The 21,993-nt window shown below is 44.8% G+C and overlaps 1 long non-coding RNA gene across 1 annotated transcript in view; it reads left to right on the top strand.

Annotated features, from left to right (window-relative positions):
- LOC309529980 overlaps positions 1-12,431 on the top strand; it is a 98,443-nt gene extending 86,012 nt beyond the window's left edge. Inside the window, exons 2-3 of the long non-coding RNA XR_014218578.1 lie at positions 2,688-2,774; positions 12,262-12,431. This is a non-coding gene — a long non-coding RNA (uncharacterized lncRNA). The remainder of the gene's footprint in view (positions 1-2,687; positions 2,775-12,261) is intronic.
- The last annotated feature ends 9,562 nt before the right edge of the window (positions 12,432-21,993 follow it).

Below are 21,993 nucleotides of genomic sequence, written 5' to 3'. Positions count from 1 at the left end.
TATGTATTTATGAGGTTTGAGGAATACCAACGGAATGCATGCTAACAAACTGAACCAACGAACCCTCTCCTGTACAAAATAATAATGTGTTGTGTGCTTTGCAATACAGTAGGTGGCACCATTTGCACAGCTTAAATGTTCACATCCAAAATGTTTGGATTTTGCACTTTAAAGCAAAAGCAAGGAATCTTTTATGATTCACATAATGATCAGGTTCATGGTGACCTCTCATAATTGCACCTTGACTCTTTTTTTCCCCCTGGACAACTGATGCAGCTCCATAAGATAAAATGATGTGCTTCTGGACTAAAATGAATGTCACAGGTGGATCTTAGCTCCTTAGGAAAAAGTTTGAAACTATAAGCTAAAAGTGACCAGATGGGTTTCATCATAAACAGCCTCAGAAAAAGCCTGCTCTAACAAAGGCATAGACCACTGAGGGTGCTTCCATATATTTAAAGCACATGGCTTCCCTTGTATAATTCTGGGTAGTGTCCGCAGACAGTTATTCCGGGTCATGTGGCCAGCATGACTAAGCCACTTCTGGCAAAACCAGAGCAGCACATGGAAATGCTGTTTACCTTCCCGCCACAGCAGTACCTATTTATCTACTTGCACTTTGACGTACTTTCAAACTGCTAGGTTGGCAGGAGCTGGGACCGAGCAGTGGGAGCTCACCCCACTGCGGGGATTCAAACCGCCGACCTTCTGATAGGCAAGCCTTAGGGTCTGTGGTTTAGACCACAGTGTCACCCATGTCCCGTGATGTGCCTTAACAGTGCTTTAAATGTATACTGCTCTTGAGCCAACTGTAAGTCCCCCCCCACCAATATTCTATTACAGTGGTGCCCCGCAAGACGAATGCCTCGCAAGATGAAAAACTCGCTAGACGAAAGGGTTTTCCGTTTTTGAGCTGCTTCGCAAGACGAATTTCCCTATGGGCTTGCTTTGCAAGACGAAAACGTCTTGCAAGTTTGTTTCCTTTTTCTTAACACCGTTAATACAGTTGCAACTTGACTTCGAGGAGCAACTCATAGAACGCAGTGTACATAGTAGCCTTTTTTGAGGTTTTTAAAGACTTTGGTGATTTTTGAAGCTTTTCCAAAACTTCTTTTGCAGCCATTTGGTAAGTTAAGCTTTTAAAACTTTTTTTGGGGGGGTTGGATTTTGGGTTGGGGTGTTTGGAATTCAAGGACTTGGTGTTGGGAAGGGGTTTGCAAGAATCTGGAAGCTTGTTTTTTTTCCTGCATTTTTATGATTTTCTGTGACCATTGGGCCACTCTGCTGTTTTTTTAAAAAAAATTCTGGATTTGAATTTCTGTGTGCTGGGTGGCTGGGGGAACAGTTGGGGAGGGGGTTGCAAGAATCTGGAAGCTTGTGGTTTTTTTCTGCATTTTTATGATTTTCTGTGACCATTGGGCCACTCTGCTGTTTTTTTAAAAACAATTCTGGGTTTGAATTTTGAAATGCTCTTTACAGTATGTGTGACTTTAAAGAGCACTTAATAAACTCTTGTTGTACCAAATTTGGCTTTGTTTGGACTTTTTTTGACCATAGAAATGCATTAATTGATTTTCAATGCATTCCTATGGGAAACCGTGCTTCGCAAGACGAAAAATTCGCTAGACGAAAAAATTCACGGAACGAATTAATTTCGTCTTGCGAGGCACCACTGTATAATAATTACAACAATAATAATTACAGTTCTTACAGAATAGATACCCATGCTGTTATCGGTGTGATTATTTGTCACAACAATAAAATCTTTTTGCTAAATTATTAAATTTATAATATAATATGAAGATTATGATTTTTCCCCTAGAGAAAGTTAATATTAACAGTGGTGTTGTCTACCTTTAAAAAAAAAGTGAACCATTTTCATTGTAATCCTTTATTCTCATTAACATTCACAAATTCACAGACAACCACAATCCCTCCCACTCATTCCTGCATTGTCATACCAACATAGATGGGCACAGCAACACGCAAGTGAAGAAATAGCTTAAGAGGGAATATGCACCGCTTCACACAATTCAACAGGGCATCTCTTCCTGTGTTTCTCTCTTGCCCCTAAATGCACACTACCAACGCAAGTGGTCTGAAAAGTGAGATGAGCGCCGCACCCCACAGCCACCTTTGACTGGACTTAACAGTCCAGGGGTCCTTTACTTCTACCTTCACCTTACTCCAAAGGAATTGCTTCCACAAGCTTCAGTCTGAAGAACTGGCACTTTTGCAAGTGACACATCATGTTCATTTTGCACTTGGGAGGATCCTTTAGTGTGGCAGCCCCTATTCTTGCCTGTTTAGATTAGGCAAATGGCTTCATTTTACTGCTTTTAATGCCTACTAAAAACTTTTTTTTTTTTTAGAAAAGTCTACTCAAACACATAATCCTTTGTTTTGAAAACGGTTGATTTTTTTTCTATATTTTGTTTATTTTTATAATGTGTACATGTTTTTAAAGTGTGGTGATTTTATTGCCATTTTCTGATGAATTTTTAATGTTATTAAACAGCATCATCAATCTTCTAAAATATAGATAAATATTTTTTATGCTGCACAACCTTAAACATGTCTATTCAGAAGTAAGTTCCCCTAGGTTTAATGGGACATCTAGATAAGTGTGTATAGGAATGCTGTCTTAATGATTGTAGAGTAAAATTAAAAGAGTCATTATTTTACAGTTCTCTCAGGGTAGATGGAATGCCGCTTTACCTCTTTGCCTGTTACTGGGGATGAGAGAGTTTGAAATGGAAAGCTACCAGTAAAAGGTAAGATTCATGTGGAAAGAGCTATTAGTCAACTCTTTTGTCATAAGCTGCATAAGCAATATTGCTACAGCACTTTGCATAGTTCTCATACATTTCAGCTGGGGTTTGAGCTTCATTAACATGTGCCCCCGAAATTCCGGATACCACCAAACTGATGCCAAAGTTTTGGGCTAGTTTTGTGCCATTTTGCACTGTGAACTCCACATTTTGTGCTGCCCTGCCACCCCTCAAACCAAGTAACTGGCAGGGCAAATCTGGATCACAACTTAATGCCAAAAAATCCAACCTTGCCCAATTGGCTCCAAACCAGTGCCAAAGTGGTGTGTTGGTTTTGTGCCATTTTGTGACGCAAACCCAGCTTTCTGTGCTGCCACCCAAACTGAGTAATTGACGCCTGGCCAAATGGCCTATCCAAATTTGCTTCCCCTTATGCCTTGCATGTTGATTGCAACATCTGGGCTTGACGAGGCATGTGACCCTCACCTCCTCCCCGAGGTAGCGAGCCCCACCTGGGCTGCGGGTTCTTGCCTGCCTTAGCCTCCTAGAGTGTGCCTTCCAAATCTAGTAACTGAGTGTTTTCCAACCTTATCCACTCTTTTAACCAACATAAACATGCTGGTTCATAATATAAATGGAAATCTGGCCATGTGAAGCCCCCTTTCTCATTAGCATCTATTAATATTTTATATTTTATTCTGGGTTTCTTCCCTTGCCAGATAAACCTAGACATATCTTTCTGCCATTCTTTAAAGCAGCCTGTATTGTTAATTAGTGGAGCTGTTTGAAATAAAAACAACATCTTAGGTAAAACATTCATATTTATGGCAAAAATCCTTCCCAACATGGACAGTGTCATTTCCCTCCATATTTCCAAGTCCTTTTTAACTTCTTTCCATGCTTGAACATAATTATATTGGAATAGATTGAGGTTCTTAGTTGTCAGCCATAATCCCAAATACTTCCCCTTTTCCCCAGCTTCCATGTTTTGCCAAAGTTTCAGGTAGCAGAGGACCAGAAAGGAGATATCAGTGGGTGAGGGATCCAAAGCACAGCAGGAGTGTAACAAGGTGCCTGTTTTTTTTTAAAAAAAACAAAAACCACACATGTTAAATAGTTTTTATATGTATGCATGTCAGTCTCTACATGAGTGTCCTTCAGCCTTGTCACATCCTTGTTCTCTAAGACTTTCTGCAAAATGTCAAGGTTCTGTGTTAAGATATCAACTGACTGCAGTGCTGGAGCATGGAAGAAGCATGGTCCTTGGTTGAGTTAAACATCAACTGAGAGGGAGAGTAAGTTGCCAGTCACTTCCATTCTCAGGTGGCTTTGGTTCAGATTGCATAGAGGGTTCAGGAGCCTTGTTGAGTTGTGAAATCCCACAGAGCCGTCATTAAAATCAATAGGACGACTGAAATAAATAGTTTGAGGAAGGCAGCCAAAAGTTTCCATATGACTCATGTTGCTAATTATAGCTAAAGATCAATGAAAGGACAGCCAGTGGTCTGTTAACAATATCTGTTGTGATTAACCACCACAGAGAAGTCTTGCCCCAGTAACCCCTTACACCAAAAGGCAAGGGGGGCAGAGGCAAAGACATTGTCAAAACAAGTTTGTTAGTCCTCAGATATTTTGATTGCCTAAGCACAGTTTTACAACTAAAGTATTTGTCAAAAGAACTGGATGTGCTTGTGGCAGAAACTGAGGGTACTTAGCTGAAGGGAAATGTTTAGTCATGTCAAATTTACTTTAGTTAAATTAAGTTTTAAAACCTCAACTATCCTTACATTATTTATATCTGTAACTTCATAACTTCTCTAGGTGGTATACTAAAGCCAATAAGCTACAGAACTAAGCTCAAGGTTCTGGTTGTATAAAACCCTATACAACTTGGAACCAGGGTACCTGAAAGATCATATCATCCTTTACATATCCAACGGATCACTAAGCTCTGCAGGTGAGGGTGTCCTGAAGATGCCAGGTCCATCCCACACAAAGCAGGAATTGGGCCTGTAGTACTGTGGCATCTACCCTTTGGGTTTTTTTAATATATTTTTTTGTACAAATCAGGCCTTTGTCTTGTTCCATTCAAATTGTTCAAATGCCATTCGTTAAAATATTGAGCAACCTTTATTTGTGCTTCTCTTTTGTTACTTGCTCTATGTGTGCATTTGTCACCATCCGGTTTTTGGGCGGTCGAAGTCCCGGCTGAGGACGTCGGGACCGGGGGCAAGATGGTGGGGTGGGAGCAGGAATGGGAGTCAGGAAGCCAAGGGTCTGAGGGTCAGAGAGCCAGGAGTCAAGAAGCCAAGGGTCCGAGGATCAGAAAGCAAGGAGTCAAAAATCCAAAGGCAGGAAGCGTGTTGCTGTGGCAAAGAGCCAAAGGGAAATGCTGACCTTACATCCCTTCCTGGCTCCTGCCACCAGGTGCTGTGCGTTACCAATCGGCCTCACCTGTGCAGCCTCACCTTGCCTCTTCAGAACAATCATAGGAAAGCCCCAGTCCTGCGAAGCCCTACCGGTCACAGGGCCTGGCTCCTGCATGCACTCCTGACAGTATTTTCTATAAGCATATTTACTTATCATGGTCAAGTACTTTACATAATGTTTCTATTGTATGATGCTCCTGCAGTACTCATATTTATTTTGTATTATTTACTAAAGTATGTGACATTTTACTTCGTACTGATTATTAGGAAAAGCAGCTAGAGCAGGTTTGCCCTTGGACAAAGAAGCCAGTAACTTGTCTAAGATAAACTGATTGTCTAGACCACCTTGGATTCCCCACTGGCAGAAGTTTGTGAAAGTCTCCCATTACCTGTAGAATTGCCTCTCAAGCTGTCCTTTCCCATGAACACATGAAGTTGCTAAGCTAAGTTCTTGGTCCATCTATTACAGTATTATCTGCTCTCTAGGGCTTGTATACAATATGTGGGTGGTGGGTGAAACAACATCATTTCATATAAGCAGACGATTGAAAATAACCGGGGGGCAGTTATATTTGGCAATGGTGTCATGGAGGCATAATATAATGGGGACATTGAGTCAGACCTGTCATCTGCTGAGGCAGATATTTTCTCCTGCTGTTATCAGATGGAGACATGGGGGAACCGTGAAAGGGAGACTTTTCACAAAACTGTGAAGAAGGGGAGGGAGCAAATGAATTTAACATGTGTAATGGAAAACTGATAAAATAGAAAGTTACTTCTGCTTACTTCCTGAAGGAGAAAGCGGGGAGGGAAGTAAAAAATACCATTCTTACCTAGTGGTTTTCAAAAGCAAACATCTAGGTTAACAATTTCATGAACTGGTGGCACTTCATTCAAGGAAGGGGCTTTGTATTGCAAATGTGAAACCTACCTTGGTTAGAATGCTTATTTTGATTACAAATGCCTCCCTTGCTCATAAATAACAACTGGTTGTTAGCGCTGCAAGAAGCTTAACTGGTAATTTTAAGCTTCATGTATGAAAACTCGGTTAACATTGGCCCTGTTCACATAGCTCACTAACCATAGTTAAAAATCAACTTGGGTTTACTTAACTCTTCCACTCAGGAAACAAACCAGAGAAAGAATTAGCATTACATGCAAACCTGCACAGGTGCTTTCCCCCCAAAACCAAATCATGAGAGGTAAGTTAAGAACACAGTTTTGTTTGGAAACAAACAAACCACGAGTCCTAGTTTGCACATACGGTAACATGAAGCCAGCCTATGGTTTGTTTCCTTCCTGAACTGGCAGGAGTAGTGGAGGTGTGAAGTGGGGGGCTTTTGATATTAAAAACAAAACTATGCAACCGTTTTGATTTTCACAGCTGAGTACCCTAGTAAAGTACAGGAGGGACCAGTCTAGATGTTTTAGGAGACACAGGGCTGCCACTTATTTGCACCCCTTGTAGTATCTAATTCAAACAATACATGATTTGTGCTGTGCAATGTCCTGTCCCTGCCTCAACATCATTGGCTGGCAAGGAACATGGGTAAAGAAACACACAGTGTGATAAAGAACACTGTCATGTTCAGAAGTTCACTTCATGTTCTTCTAGTAGTTCTGGCATATCAGAATCTGGAGCAGGGGATGCTTAAGGAATTTGGTATTTGCAAAATCCTGTATGAACAGTTCTGATCTGCACCTCATGGACGTATAGGAATTTAGGCTATAATCCTAGACACACTTACTTGGGAATAAGTTCCACTGAACTTTGTGGAACTTATTTCTGGGTATACATACACAGATTACACTGTAATAATAATAATAATAATAATAATAATAATAATAATAATAATAATAATAATAATAATTTTATTTATACCCCGACCTCCTCCTCAGGGCAGCTAACACCAGTAAAATTACAATAAAAACATAATGTGTGTGGGGGGGACACCAATTTAAGGCTGAAATGTTAGGCTGAAATCTCATGCCTACTAACCTAAGAATAAGCTCCATTAAATGCAAAGGGACTCACTTCTGAGTAGAAGTGTATAGGATTAAGCTATTAGATTTTGGCGGCTTTTTCGCATTTCCCATTTGTGCCAGTGCCATTCTTGATTTTTAAGAGATGTTCAAAATATGTTCAAAAATGCGTATTTTAAGAGAAACCATGTTTGTATTGAAACCATACAGTATTGAAATGCAAAATTTCATGTGGATTCTTTTAAAATGCAGCTTAACATAGAAATGGGATGGAATAGACTTATGGGTGAACCCATACAAAGATGACATGAACCAGGGAAAGACTGATTTACCCACCCCTAACTTGGAGTAGTTCCAATCTGGGTTTCAGTCAGGTTCTCTCACTACAAGCTAAACTTGTTTAAGCCATAATAGGTTCTACCTGGCCTTACTCCACATTCCAAGGCTTTGCCCTGAATGCTTGCTGCAGAGCTATTCCTGAGAACCTAAAGTCAGTCAGAGTGTGTAAAGAGAGATGGAGCAACAGCAGGCCCTGTGCTTCTTATAATGTCTAGTTCACCCACAAGTGGCCCAGCAGACTTGCGCAAGGGAGCATGTTAGATAGCAATCCCCCACTGGCATTGCCACTGTCACTTCCTACTTTTGGCTTTTTATTGTCTTGTTTAACTCTGCTCAAAAGAATCTGCGCAAGTAGCTATGGAGGGACTGTGTTGTTTCATATATAGCAGCATGTGCAACAATGGCACACTCAGGACAAGCTTAAGAAACTTGTTGCTTAGTGCACAAGTGTGAGCTACACAAATCAGGCGCGTCGACCAAGTAATATGTTGCAAGTTGTTTTCACACTGCCTTTTATATATATCAACAAGGTCAAATTTCACCATCTTAAACACACAATTTCTGGGGGCTGGTGAACCTCCTCCCAAAACATTTAGGGAGTTGGACATGCTACTGTTCTTAGCCCACTGGCAACCATACCGTCCATCAATGTCACTTCCCAGAATTGAAAGGACCATGCCCTGAGAAGTCATGTCCTGAGACCCATGTCTCTTCTCCAGCCCTCTCCAGATTATTCTGCTTTTGGCATAAACACAAATCAATAGGAGTCTTGAATTTTCTCTATGCAGCAAAAACTGTGGGAGATGGAGCCAATCAATGAGATAAGGTTCTCTTGCAGCAGCTATTGTCCTTTAGAAGCAAATGAAGATATGGAATGTGTGAGGGCTGGTGCCAAACTCTACCCCTTATTGCCTCTTGGCATTTGCAAGCATACAAAATACACATCCCCACCCCCACGTTTTGAAAAAGATAATGAACTGAATCACAAGCAGATAATACAATTCTGATTGAATAAATAAAAGGTGCATCGCATTCACGGAGACTCTTCATCTTTATTGCTTGATTTAGAGATATGCAAAATGTGTGTTTAGTGCAATGAAAATTTAGGCTAAAATGTCAAGGCTTGTGCTTTAATGTTTTTGTCAATTATATGGTAAACTTCTAAAGCTGAACTGTGGCATAAATTTTAAAGCTGAACTGAGCCCTCGCCATTTGAGGCTGATAACAAGACAACAATAACCAGATAACCAACTGCAGAGTATTTCAACAGCTTCCAGGTGCAGAGAAAGAAAGGAGGCCAGTACATCATGTTCCCAGAATTAACACAGAAGAGCGTAGATGGAGGCCCACTTTGAACATACAGCTGATTTTAAGAGCTCGCTTTACGCACATGGTGGAACTCAGTGTCACACCATTACACATGTTCCATCTGCGCAAGCACATAAAATAGTACAATCCTCCTCTCTTTCGCCCATGCACTTTTCTGGGGGTTCTTTGGGGGATATGGAGGGAAGAGAGGGCTTCTGCTGACAGGGTTCATTAGTTCCTTCCAGTAGCACCTTAAAGACCAACTAAGTTAGTTATTGGTATGAGCTTTCGTGTGCATGCACACTTCTTCAGATACACTGAAACAGAAGTTGCCAGATCCTTCTATATAGTGAGAAGGTGGGGAGGGGTATTACTCAGAAAGGTGGTGGGAATGGGAGATTGGCAGATAGCTGAGATGAGCCTGTTGACGACTCTTAACGACTGCAATAGGTCTTACAGGAAAAGGCAAGGGGTGAGAAGGTGAAAAATGGCTTAGTCATGTATAATGAGATAAGAATCCAATGTCTCTGTTCAGACCAGATCTCTCCATGGTTTTAAGTTTGGTAATGAGTTGCAATTCAGCAGCTTCTCTTTCCAGTCTATTTCTGAAATTCCTTTGTAGTAAAACAGCTACTTTGAGATCTTGTATAGAATGTCCTGGGAGATTGAAGTGTTCTCCTACTGGTTTCTCTGTTTTGTGATTCTTGATGTCAGATTTATGTCCATTTATTCTTTGGCGTAAGGTTTGGCCTGTTTGTCCAATATAGAGAGCTGAAGGACACTGTTGGCATATGATGGCATACACAATGTTAGATGTGTTAGTATGCCATCAAATGCCACCATTTGATGTTAACAAGTAATGTTGGTTTGTCAAATCTGAAAGTGAAAGCTTCCAGTTACCTCCCTTCATGTGCAAAGGCTTGCCATGGCTTCTCCTTGCAATGTTCAACAATGGTCAGGGCCAACCTAAGGCCTCTGGCTTCCTAAGGCAACGGAACAATATGGTGTTCCTCTCCCATTCCATGTACAGAAGCTTACTAGGCTGACAAATGAATCTTACTTCCATACTGGCAAAGGGCATTCTCTGGAGACAGCAAGTTAGGTAAGGCATGCAGGAAAGGCAAACCACATGGCATGGCCAGTTCTGTCATCCTGACATCTCACCACTGCTTCCTACCCCCAGCATTGCCACACGAGGCAGGAGTCTCACTCTTCCTAATGGAAGAGCATTATGATTTATCATTATGTCTGAAGCAGGCCAGAGTCTCCCTCCAGCAGTAGTTTAAAGAGAGAAAGAAAACCACACAACCCTCTACCCCCCCACACCTTTCTCAAGCCTGTTCTAATTTGAAATAATACGATTCATGACCACTATCCACAAGAAGCTAATTATTCAAAAGCTGAAGCCTAATTTCACACAACTCCTACTGCCTTGGGATATGATTAGCAATAACTACACCATAGAGCACTGCATACACTGCAGGATATGTGATGCAAATTCAACGCAAGGCCTACCGGGTGGGGGGGGGTGATCTTATCGTGCCTGCTGTCTAGCCCCTTTTTCCCTCATAGCACAGTGGCTTTTAGAGCCTGTGAGCTGGGAAATCTCATCTCAGGCATGAGCACAGTGGGTGGCCCTTGGGAATCCACACTATCTTTGACTTAAATGTCATATCCACGGCATGCATTTAAAGCGCACTTATTCCACTTTGAAAGTGGAACTGTAGTTTGTTAAGGGTGCTGATCTAGGGGAGCTACCCTTCCATTCAAAAAAACTGTGGTTCCCAGGATTCACTGCAGCTGTTAAAGTGGTATAAACTGAGATATGGCATGGATGTGACCTTGGCCTCCACTCCTACCTGTGGCATGGGTGTGATCCCCTCTAGAACTATCTTATACGGCTGATGAAGCCAGTGTGGTACAGTGGTTAGAGTGTCAGACTAGGAACAGGAGACCAAAGTTCAGATCCCCACTCTGCCACGTGTACCCTTGGGCCAGTCACTGTCTCTCAACCTAACCTGCCTCAAAGGGTTGTTGTGGGGATTCAGTGAGGAGAGGGAGAGCCAGTGTGGTGTAGTGGTTAAGAGCGGTAGACTCGTAATCTGGTGAACCGGGTTCGCGTCTCCGCTCTTCCACATGCAGCTGCTGGGTGACCTTGGGCCAGTCACACTTCTTGGAAGTCTCTCAGCCCCACTCACCTCACAGAGTGTTTGTTGTGGGGGAGGAAGGAAAGGAGAATGTTAGCCGTTTTTAAACTCCTTCGGGTAGTGATAAAGCGGGATATCAAATCCAAACTCTTCTTCTACATGCTACTTTGAGCTCCTTGGAGAACAAGGTAGGATATAAATGCAGTAAATAAATGCAAAATAACTAATAAATTAATTGATAACTAGTTACTGTGTAATCAAAAATGCATTCTTGCATCCATCTCTAGCAATGGAAATTTCTTTTCAGTTCTGCAGCTGAACATTAGAAACTCTTTAGGGCTTTGTTCCTATGTCCACCACCTCTCCTGCCATCCCCATAAAGTATAGTATCATGCTGGCCTTTACTGGTTATCTTTCCATTGTCTTTTATAAGCAAGGTGACGGGGAAACAAACATCGAAAGCACCATTCCAAAACACAGCCATTGAAACTGGGATTAAGGAGCGGCAGGGTGTGGCAACAGAGAAATTGTCATGCATGTCAGGAATGTGCAAAAATAAATGCTCTTGGTTTCTCTTGTTCAAAGGAGCCCAGAGGGTGGCGCTGTGGGTAAAAGCCTAGGGCTTGCCGATCAAAAGGTCGGCGGTTCGAATCCCCGCGGCGGGGTGCGCTCCCACTGCTCGGTCCCAGCGCCTGCCAACCTAGCAGTTCGAAAGCACCCCCGGGTGCAAGTAGATAAATAGGGACCGCTTACTGGCGGGAAGGTAAACGGCATTTCCGTGTGCTGCGCTTGCTCGCCAGATGCAGCTTTGTCACGCTGGCCACGTGACCCGGAAGTGTCTCCGGACAGCGCTGGCCCCCCGGCCTCTTGAGTGAGATGGGCACACAACCCCAGAGTCTGTCAAGACTGGCCCGTATGGGCAGGGGTACCTTTACCTTTACTTTATGCACACTATACATTTAAAACACATTTTCCCCACTCCTAAGAATCCCAGGAACTGTAGTTTGTTAAGGTTGATGGGAATTGTAGTTTAGTAGGGGTTAAAGTAGGGGAAAGTGTTTTAAATGTGGTTTAATGTGTGATGTGTACATATACCTTGAGCAGTCAGACTTTTGGTTACAAAGAACTTACAAAGTTCCTGCTTGTCTCCAGGTGTGCTGTGCAATACCAGACATCATCCTGGCTCCTACTTGTGCACTGCAGTCCTCCTGCTGATTTTATAACCTCAAATAGCTTCACCTACAACACTAACCTCTTAATCTGTTTCTGCTTCTCCTCCTCCAGCTGTCAGCAGTATCATCACCAGGCCTGAGGAGGCCAAGATTATTATTCCGTCTGAAGCCTGTTTCACTTCTACCTGCATTGCAACACAAATCCTACGGTAGCCTCTGCTTATGAGAAGGAAGCATCTGCCTGGCAACTTCTCCTTCTATAGTTCTAGGGCCTCAGAATAGTCAGACAAAGGTGAGGTACATGTGAGGGTTCAGGTTATTTGTAGTACTTGCGCTGCACTGTGTGTGCATGTGTGCACGCACGCTTGCACTGAAGGAATGGGTTTCCAAAATCTAAAATCTGACTGCGCAGGGATGACACATCTGGGTCTTATCTTACCCCCTGACTACACTGATGCACAGACCTTGTCAGCCCCCCGGGAATGGCGCCAGGAGTACTCTTAGAGTTGGTGACCTTCTTACCCTTACAAGATAAGGAATATGATACCCAGATGTGTCATCCCTGGTCTCTCCACTTTGGAACTGACAAGGCCATTCATTAGGCGTCACAAACTGATAAAGGAGAGAGCTTTGTTTATACAGTTGTGCTCTTGTTATGCATTTGCTCAAGTGCTCAAGTTAATGGGTTTTAGCTAATGCACCCTTGGAGAAGGAAAAATGAGGATTTTGGGGCCCATTTCAGACTGCCTGCGCAATCAGATTTTAGATTTTGGAAACCCATTCCTTCAGCACATGTGTGAATGCTGCAGGATTCAGATGTACATAAAGATGTACACTTCCAAATACTTTTGAGCCTGGCCTGCACAAACAGGCCTTAGGTCATTTTCAGACAGCCTGTTCTTTTTGAGCATTCATCCTGATTTTGTTTGTAAGCAATGCCCACTGTTTATAGATCATACATTCCAATCTGTTCGACATGATCAGGAACATGATCAATGGTAAGAGGCCTAATCATGGTGTAAGAAAATACTTAATAAACAGGTCGCTCCTGGGAGATGCCTCTTTCCCCTATAAATTAAGCCGGGGTATAAATAGCTTTCCTGCAAATGGGGATGAAGAATGTTCTGTGTTCCATATCACCTCTTGTGCCCAACTAAGGAAACGGGGGTCTGGGCTTCTATGTTTACTTGGATTTGCCTGCCAGTGCCATACTGTATTTGTTGTTGCGCATCTCCTGCCTCTTTGCTATCTGTACTTTGCGTAGGTCAAAACACTTTCCTCCTTTAGATTTTTCATATGAAAAGGCATGCAGTGTTATGCCAGTGCTAAGGGGCTATGTCCTTACTCATTCCTCTTTTACTAGTTGCTGCATCATGTGCTTCCCAGGATATCAAGGTTGGTGTGTTGTGTTTGGGTGTTGCTATGGCAACACAGGCCTGTGGGACCAAAGAGTCCTAGTAGTGTTCTTGCTGTTTGCTTTCCCTGTGGAGACAGTGTTTGTGTTATTCTGTTGTAGGGTTTATTCTAATTCTGTATTTTCTTCTCCAGTGAAATAGGCTGCCCCCCCCACCCCACTCTGTGAATGACGTAGCAGTATATTAGGCTGCATTCAGACATGGTATTTAAAGCATTAGCTTTAGGGATTCTTGTGGCAGTGCTTCTTGTTAAGTTGTGGGTGAACATATCAGACGACACAGCGATACTTCAAACAGCTCTTCTTTATTCAGAGGCCACAACAGAACTGAACTGAAGAGCTCAGTCAGCCTGCTTATATAGAGCTCCAGAACAATGTAACTGTAGCAACTTTCTAAAACTATCCAATCACTGAACGTCACTTTCGATCCTTCATTTGCATACAAACTATCCAATCACTGAACGTCACTTTCTATCCTTCATTTGCATAACTATCTACAGTATCCCCCTGCTGGTCCAGGGTGAGAACTTCAGTACATAACACTTCTGTCCAGATTTCTAATGTTCCTATCGCACTGTCCCATCCACTCAACAGTTGTTATGGGGGGGGGACCAGATGCCTGTGAGAAGCCTGCAAGCAGGACATGGGTGCAGCAGTGCTCTCCTCACTAGTAATTCTCAGCAACAGGTATTCAGAGACACACTGTCTCCAACAGTGGAGGTAGAATTGTGTAGATGTTTGGTGTGCTGCTCCAAATAAAAATAAAAATGGTGGCCATCCAATGAACAGTTTTAGAGACTCCCAAGCTCTCGGCCAGTAGGATATTTTGTCTTTTTCCCTTTGAAACCCAGACCCCGCCCCTCACAAGCCGTATTACAAATTTACAAATTCCCTTCAGTTGTAAAAGAGGGTTGCCATTCAGCATAAGCCCTTTTCAAGTGTGATTAAGATGTAATTGTGTTTGATGTGCAGGACTGTGGGTGATGGCCTTGCCCACTTTGTCTGTGGCCTTGCTGTTTTCAGCAGCATCGGGAAGCTTCTTGTGAACAGGCTTTCAAGCCCTCCTGAGATCTTGCTGTGGAATGCATTGATGTGAGGGATGGAGGTAGCCCTGAGAGTCGAGGCTTCAGAGGGCTCCTCTGCCACAAACCCCTTGGGCACAGAAAATTGGTCTTGTGTAGAGGTGCCAACATGAGCAGAAGATTGAGGGGGCCGATGACACATGCCATGACGTGCGCATGACGGCAGGAGGAGCCAGGGGGCGTGGCTTCAATAGCTGGTGGCTCCTCTTCTCTGGCGTTTGGCTGCCACCACCTCCTCTCGCCTCCACCGGCTGGGGACTGCTTCCACCCTCCTTCCCCTCTGCAGCATGAGGAGGAGGAGCTGCCAGCCACTGTGAAGCTGTACTGACTGCATTTGGCCTCTTCCTCCAGCTCTTGCTGTCACTGGCCCAGAGTTGCTTCCCACCTCCTTCCCTTCTGCTCTCAGTCCCACTCTCAGCTTCCTCCACAACAGATTGTTCTCAACACTGGAAGGGAGCAAAGGGACCTGGGCCCCTTATACTTGGTGGCTATGGCAGGGGTCAGCCAACATTTTTAGCAGGGGGCCGGTCCACTGTCCCTCAGACCTTGTGGGGGGGGCAGACTATATGGGGGGGGATGAATGAATTCCTATGCCCCACAAATAACCTAGGGATGCATTTTAAATAAAAACACACATTCTACTCATGTAAAAACACGCTGATTCCTGGACAGTCCGCTGGCCGGATTTAGTAGGCGATTGGGCCGGATCAGGCCCCTGGGTCTTAGTTTGCCTACCCATGGCCTATGGTCTTGTGGTTATTTGGCTAAACGGAGGACTACTTCAGGTTGACGGCAAATGAGGTGATAAACCTGTGCTTGAACTGCATCGCTTTGTGATGCAAATGGGGACTCCCATGATAAAATTCCCCTCCCTCCGAAAAAGAAGAAAAGACAAATGGTTTTTGCTCATAGAATGCTGGCTCTCATGGTTAAAGGTCCTATCCTACTTCTATTCTTCCTCATGAGTATCCTGACATGGGCACCCACCCCTCTTTTATTGTCCATTCCGGGTCGCCCAACCACTGCCACAGTGTCCTTTCTCTTGACAGATCAATAAGAATAGGTGACAGCAAAGGTTGCGAGGTTTTTAGCTGGGGCAATCAGAATAAGATCCACTATTTGACTACTGATTCAAAACCCTAAAATGTATTTTATATAATTCACTTTTTATTTCTATTCTTTGTATATTGTATAGTTTTTTTATTGCTATGGCCGATGGCTGATGCAAATACAGATGCATTCATAATAATAATAATGATAATAATAATAGTATTTATACACCGCCCAACTGGCTGGATTTCTCCAGCTTCGAACAAAATGTTAAAAATACATTAAATGTTAAAATACATTAACACATCAGTCATTAAAAACGTCCCTAAACAGATGCCTCTAGATGTCTTCTAAAAGTCAGATAGTTGTTTGTTTCCTTGACATCTGATGGGAGGGCGTTCCACAGGGCGGGCGCCACTACCGAGAAGGCCCTCTGCCTGGTTCCCTGTAACTTTGCTTCTTGCAGTGAGGGAACCACCAGAAGGCCCTCGGTGTTGGACCTCAGTGTTTGGGCTGAACAATGGGGGTGGAGACGCTCCTTCAGGTGTACTGGGCTGAGGCCCTTTAGGGCTTTAAAGGTCAGCACCAACACTATGAATTGTGCTCAGAAATGTATTGGGAGCCAATGTGGGTCTTTCAAGACCAGTGTTATGTGGTCTTGGCAGCCGCTCCCAGTCACCAATCTAGCTGCCGCATTCTGGATTAGCTGTAGTTTCCGGGTCACCTTCAAAGGTAGCCCCACGCAGAGCACATTGCAGTAGTCCAAGCGGGAGATAACCAGAGCATGCACCACTTTTGAAAGACAGTCCACAGGCAGGTAGGGTCTCAGCCTGCGTACCAGATGGAGCTGGTAGACAGCTGCCCTGGACACAGAATTGACCTGCGCCTCCATGGACAGCTGTGAGTCCCAAATGACTCCCAGGCTGCGCACCTGGTCCTTCAGGGGCACAGTTACCCCATTCAGGACCAGGGAATCCTCCACACCTGCCCGCCCCCTATACCCCCAAAAAAGTACTTCTGTCTTGTCAGGATTCAACCTCAATCTGTTATCCGCCATCCATCCTCCAACTGCCTCCAGACACTCACACAGGACCTTCAATGCCTTCACTGGTTCCAATTTGAAAGAGAAGTAAAGCTGGGTATCATCCGCATACTGATGGACATCCAGTCCAAACCCCCTGATGATCTCTCCCAGCGGCTTCATGTAGATGTTGAAAAGCATGGGGGAAAGGACGGAACCCTGAGGTACCCCACAAGTGAGAGCCCAAGGGTCCGAACACTCATCCCCCCATACCACTTTCTGGACACGGCCCAGGAGGAAGGAGTGGAACCACTGTATAACAGTGCCCCCAGCTCCCAGCTTCTCTAGACAGTCCAGAAGGATATCATGGTCGATGGTATCAAAGGCTGCTGAGAAATCCAACGGAACTGGGAAACAGCTCTTACCTTTGTCCCTAGCCTGCCGGAGATCATTGACCAGTGTGACCAAGGCAGTTTCAGTCCCATGATGAGGGCTGAATCCCGACTGGAAGAGATTCAAATGGCCCGCATCCTCCAGGCGTGCTTGGAGTTGTTCAGCAACCACCCGCTCAATCACCCTGCCCAAGAATGGAAGATTTGAGACTGGGTGATAGTTGGCCATATTGGCTGGGTCTAAAGATGGTTTTTTAAGAAGCGGTTTAATAACTGCCTCTTTCAGCGGGTCTGGGAAGGCTCCCTCACAGAGCGAAGCATTCACCACCCCGCAGAGCCCATCGGCCAGCCCTTCCCAGCTTGCTTTTATTAGCCAGGATGGGCAAGGATCAAGGAGACAGGTGGTTGGTTTCACTCATCCCAGCAGCCTGTACACATCCTCGGAGGTAACAGATTGGAATTGATTCCATGCAACTTGATTAGACAGGACTCTAGCACTCTCTCGCCTTGGCCCTGCTCTCATGGTGGAGTCTACCTCTTTCCGAATCTGAGCAACTTTATCTGCAAAAAACTTTGCAAAATCGTGGCAGGAGATCTTGGGGTCTTTACCAGGCCCCGATGACAAAGGTGGTTCTGTTAAATTGCGAACCACCTGAAAGAGTCTCCTGCTGCTATTTTCTGCAGATGCAATAGAGGCGGTGAAGGAAGTCCTCTTCGTCGTCGCTATCGCCACTTGGTAGGCTCGACGTTGAGCTCTAACCCATGTCAGGGCTGATTCAAAATGAGTTTTCCGCCACTGGCGCTCTAGCCGTCTCAGCGACTGTTTCATTGCCCTCAGCTCCGGGGAGAACCATGGGGCTGTCCGGGCTTCATGCAATTGGAGAGGGCGCTTCGGAGCCAGACAGTCGATAGCCCTGGTTAACTCCGCATTCCAGCGGGCCACCAGGGAATCGGCTGAAAGGCCATCAACATGGGATAAAACATCCCCTACCACTCTCTGGAAACCATTTGGATCCATTAAGTGGTGGGGGCAGACCATCCGAATTGGTCCCACCTCCCTGCAGAGGGGAAGGGTTGTGGAGAAGTCCAGTTGCACCAGGAAGTGATCTGACCATGGCACTTCTTTTGTTTCACTTTTACTTAATGTCAGATCAGCAACATCCATAGATGTGAACACCAGGTCTAAGGCATGTCCGCGGCAATGAGTTGGGCCAAACATATTCAGGGACAGCCCCATGGAGGACATGCTTTCCACAAAGTCCCGAGCGGCCCCTTGTAAGGTCATGTCAGCGTGGATGTTAAAATCCCCTAGGACGACCAAGCTAGGTGTCTCCAGGAGAACATCCGCCACGACCTGAAGCAGCTCGGACAGGGAATCCTTGGTGCAGCGGGGAGGTCGGTACACCAAACGGAATCCTGTACTCTTCCTATTGCCCAGCTTCCAAAACATGCACTCAGAGAACTGGGTCTTCCCAATAGGACGCCCAGTGTAAACTAGTGACTTCCTAAAAATCACTGCAACCCCACCACCCCGCTGCCCATATAACCTGCATTGCTGTGCGTACGAGAAACCTGGTGGACAAGCAGCGGCAAGGACAGGCCCATCTGCTTCATCCAACCAAGTCTCTGTCAAACATGACAGGTCAAGTCCTCTATCCACGATCAAGTCGTGGATGGCAGTGGTCTTATGAATCATTGACCTGGTATTACACAGCAGCACCTTCATCTCATGTGGGTCTCTCCTGTTGATTCCAGTATCCATCTGGTCAAGACCAGACCTGGAGGCAAGGATAGTCTTCAAATAACAACTAAGCCTGCCTCCTTGGTAATGACATAGTCTGGTCTTAACATAACTCCTTCTACTACACGTGATCACTGAGATTGGGTGTCTCAGTGCAACCCCCCCCCCCTTCCATGGAACCTGCCCCAGCCATTTTGTTGGCTGGGGCTCACTCCCCAGCAGCCCTGACCCTCTCCCCTTAAGAACCAAATACAAACTATATTTGTATATATTGTATATATTAGGTCCAGTCAAAGGCAACTATGGGGTTGCGGTGCTCATCTCGCTTTCAGGCCAAGGGAGCCAGTGTTTGTCCACAGATAGCTTTCCGGGTCATGTGGCCAGCATGACTAACCGCTTCTAGCACAACGGAACACCATGACAGAAACAAGATCGCACGGAAACGCCATTTACCTTCCTGCTACAGTGGAACCTATTTATCTACTTGCACTCGTGTGCTTTCAAACTGCTAGGTTAGCAGGAGCTGGGACAGGGCAACGGAAACTTACCCCCCAGCCCCAACTAAACATTAATCCCACCCCCAACACAGCAAAAACCAAACCATAAACCAAAATTTAAAACACCGCAAATTAAAACTAGTTAAAAACATTTTAAAGCATTCACTGAAGTAGGGCATGGTGAGCCTGCCCCCCACCCAGGTGTTACGGAAATTACGGGGGGGGGGGCACATCTTTAAAGTTGTTAAATGTTACAAGTATTATGCATAAATGTACCCTTTTCGATTTGAGAGCCAGTGTGGTGTAGTGGTTAAGAGCGGTAGTCACGTAATCTGGGAAACCGGGTTCGCGTCTCCGCTCCTCCACATGCAGCTGCTGGGTGACCTTGGGCCAGTCACACTTCTGTGAAGTCTCTCAGCCCCACTCACCTCACAGAGTGTTTGTTGTGGGGGAGGAAGGGAAAGGAGAATGTTAGCCGCTTTGAGACTCCTGAAGGGGAGTGAAAGGCGGGATATCAAATCCAAACTCTTCTTCTTCTTCTTCTTAACAACTCAGGGAAGTTACCCAGCTGTAAAAATCATATAAAACCAACTCCTTTGCCAATTTGCTCCATTGCTCAAGGACTTGGAAACCACTCGGTCAAGCAGGAGGTCACGTACTTATAGGTCTTGCCCAGATGGCAGACTATGCAAACCAAAGTTCTATTGCCCCACTGTAGTAGGTGCTTAGAATGTACTTCCCAATACATATTCTGTATCAGCCTGTTGCCCTAACACATTCCTCCTATGTTAATCCTCCCCTTTTCTGATGAAGCAATGATGTAGCAATGATGTAGTGATGATGCTCAATGAACTGTATGCTGGGATAAGATAGAAACTTTTAAAAAGTCCTTGTCACCCCCTCTTCGGGGTTCAAAATTCCTCTTTCAACCTGTTGCGCAATGAACTCTGGTCTACAGCTGTTTGCTCCGGTTGGTGACTGGACTCCTTCCTTTATTCCACAGCTCTGCCCGACGAGCTGGGTGACTGAGCAGTCTCGCACCTAGATTTTTCCGTAACATTCAGGCCAAATGGAAAGGGCCTTCCAGGGAGCGGCCTTCAGCACTCACAGCCGGTAGGTGTCCCTCCAGTCCCCCAGGAATCACTGAAGTAGGGCAGGGTGAGCCTGGGTCCTTCCCCCATAGGCCAGATGGAAAGGGCCTTCAGCACTCACAGCTGGTAGGTGTTCCTCCAGTCCCCCAGGAATCACTGAAGTAGGGCAGGGCAAGCCTGGGTCTTTCCCCCATAGGCCAGATGGAAAGAGCCTTCAGCACTCACAGCCGGTAGGTGTTCCTCCAGTCCCCCAGGAATCACTGAGGTGGGGCAGGGTGAGCCTGGGTACTTCCCCCGTAGGCCAGGTGGAAAGGGCCTTCTAGGGAGTGGCCTTCAGCATGCACAGCCGGTAGGTACCTCTGCAGTCAGGCTGAAAATGCTTACTGCAAACAAGATGCCAAAGCTGTATGCAGAGAGCCTTTTATACCAGATTATTCCAGCACTGCATGCATCATCTACTATGAGATTGAATAAAGTTTGCTCATATGATAGATGAACAGGAGGTTTACAGCCTTTTCCGAGTTCTCACCGAAAGAGCTTTGAAAAGAAAAACGAGTGAAATGCAAAGGGAATTAACCTTCCCAATCTTCATTCTGGTGATAAGAAGGAGCATCATATACCACTGGGTCCATATCAGGTGCAATAAAATCATCCTTTGAAATACAATGGTTTTGTTTATCAGCAGCATAGTGGGTGACATGGTGGTTCTATGCAGTTGAGGACGACAGTGATAATGATGGTAAATCAACAAGGTAGGTCAGGTCTGAATCACTCTAACAAATCCAAGTGTGTCATACTGTATAGGAGGCAGAAAGGACAGTTTGTAACAAAGCCCGTCAAAAACAAGGATGTACAGGTGGAACCCTGCCTCCTTCTCGTCTCTCCACATGCACCCTAAATCTGTTCTGGGGTTTTCACCAACCTTCCAGAGCAGATTCTTGAGGTGCACAGGGAAAGGAGAGGGAGGGAAAATTCTGTTGTGCAAGCAGAAGTCCTTGTGTGACTGGGACTTCTCATTAGATGCAACCCAACAATTACAAACAAAAGATTAATGAATTTAAGAAGAGCCTTGCTGGATTAAAGCAAAGACCCTTCTGGTCCAGCGTTCCAGACCCTGCTATCATCATCTGAAGCTCTTCTTTGTGTGCCCCCTCCACAAGATGTCTCTTGACATCTAGTTATACTTAAGAGAAATACTTTCCAGGGGATTTCCCCTACTTACAGTCCAAATAGCAACACATTGAAAAAAGTGCACCATTTTTAAATATATAAAACATATCCTAGTCTCACACTGTCACTGTCATTTAAACAGAGAGAAATGGAACACTCTGCCAACTCCGAAGAGGGATATATTTGACTGAATATTGTATCCTAAGGAAATCTGGCATCCTGATAACAAACATATTATATGAAAACAGGTAATTACATGGGCACTGGAGTGATCCATGTGGTATGCAGCTTGCAAAAGTTGCTGTGCTTAGGTGATGTCAACACATTAAAATGTTTAAAGACAGTGGTCTTCAGTGGGGAAGCTGCAATGTTTGAATCAGGCCTCA

The sequence above is a fragment of the Podarcis vaucheri genome (genome assembly GCF_965113315.1).
Source record: "Podarcis vaucheri genome assembly, chromosome: 3".
NCBI classification, from domain to species: Eukaryota; Metazoa; Chordata; class Lepidosauria; order Squamata; family Lacertidae; genus Podarcis; species Podarcis vaucheri.
Note: the sequence above shows the minus strand (reverse complement) of the source record. Positions and strands in the feature narration are given on the sequence as shown.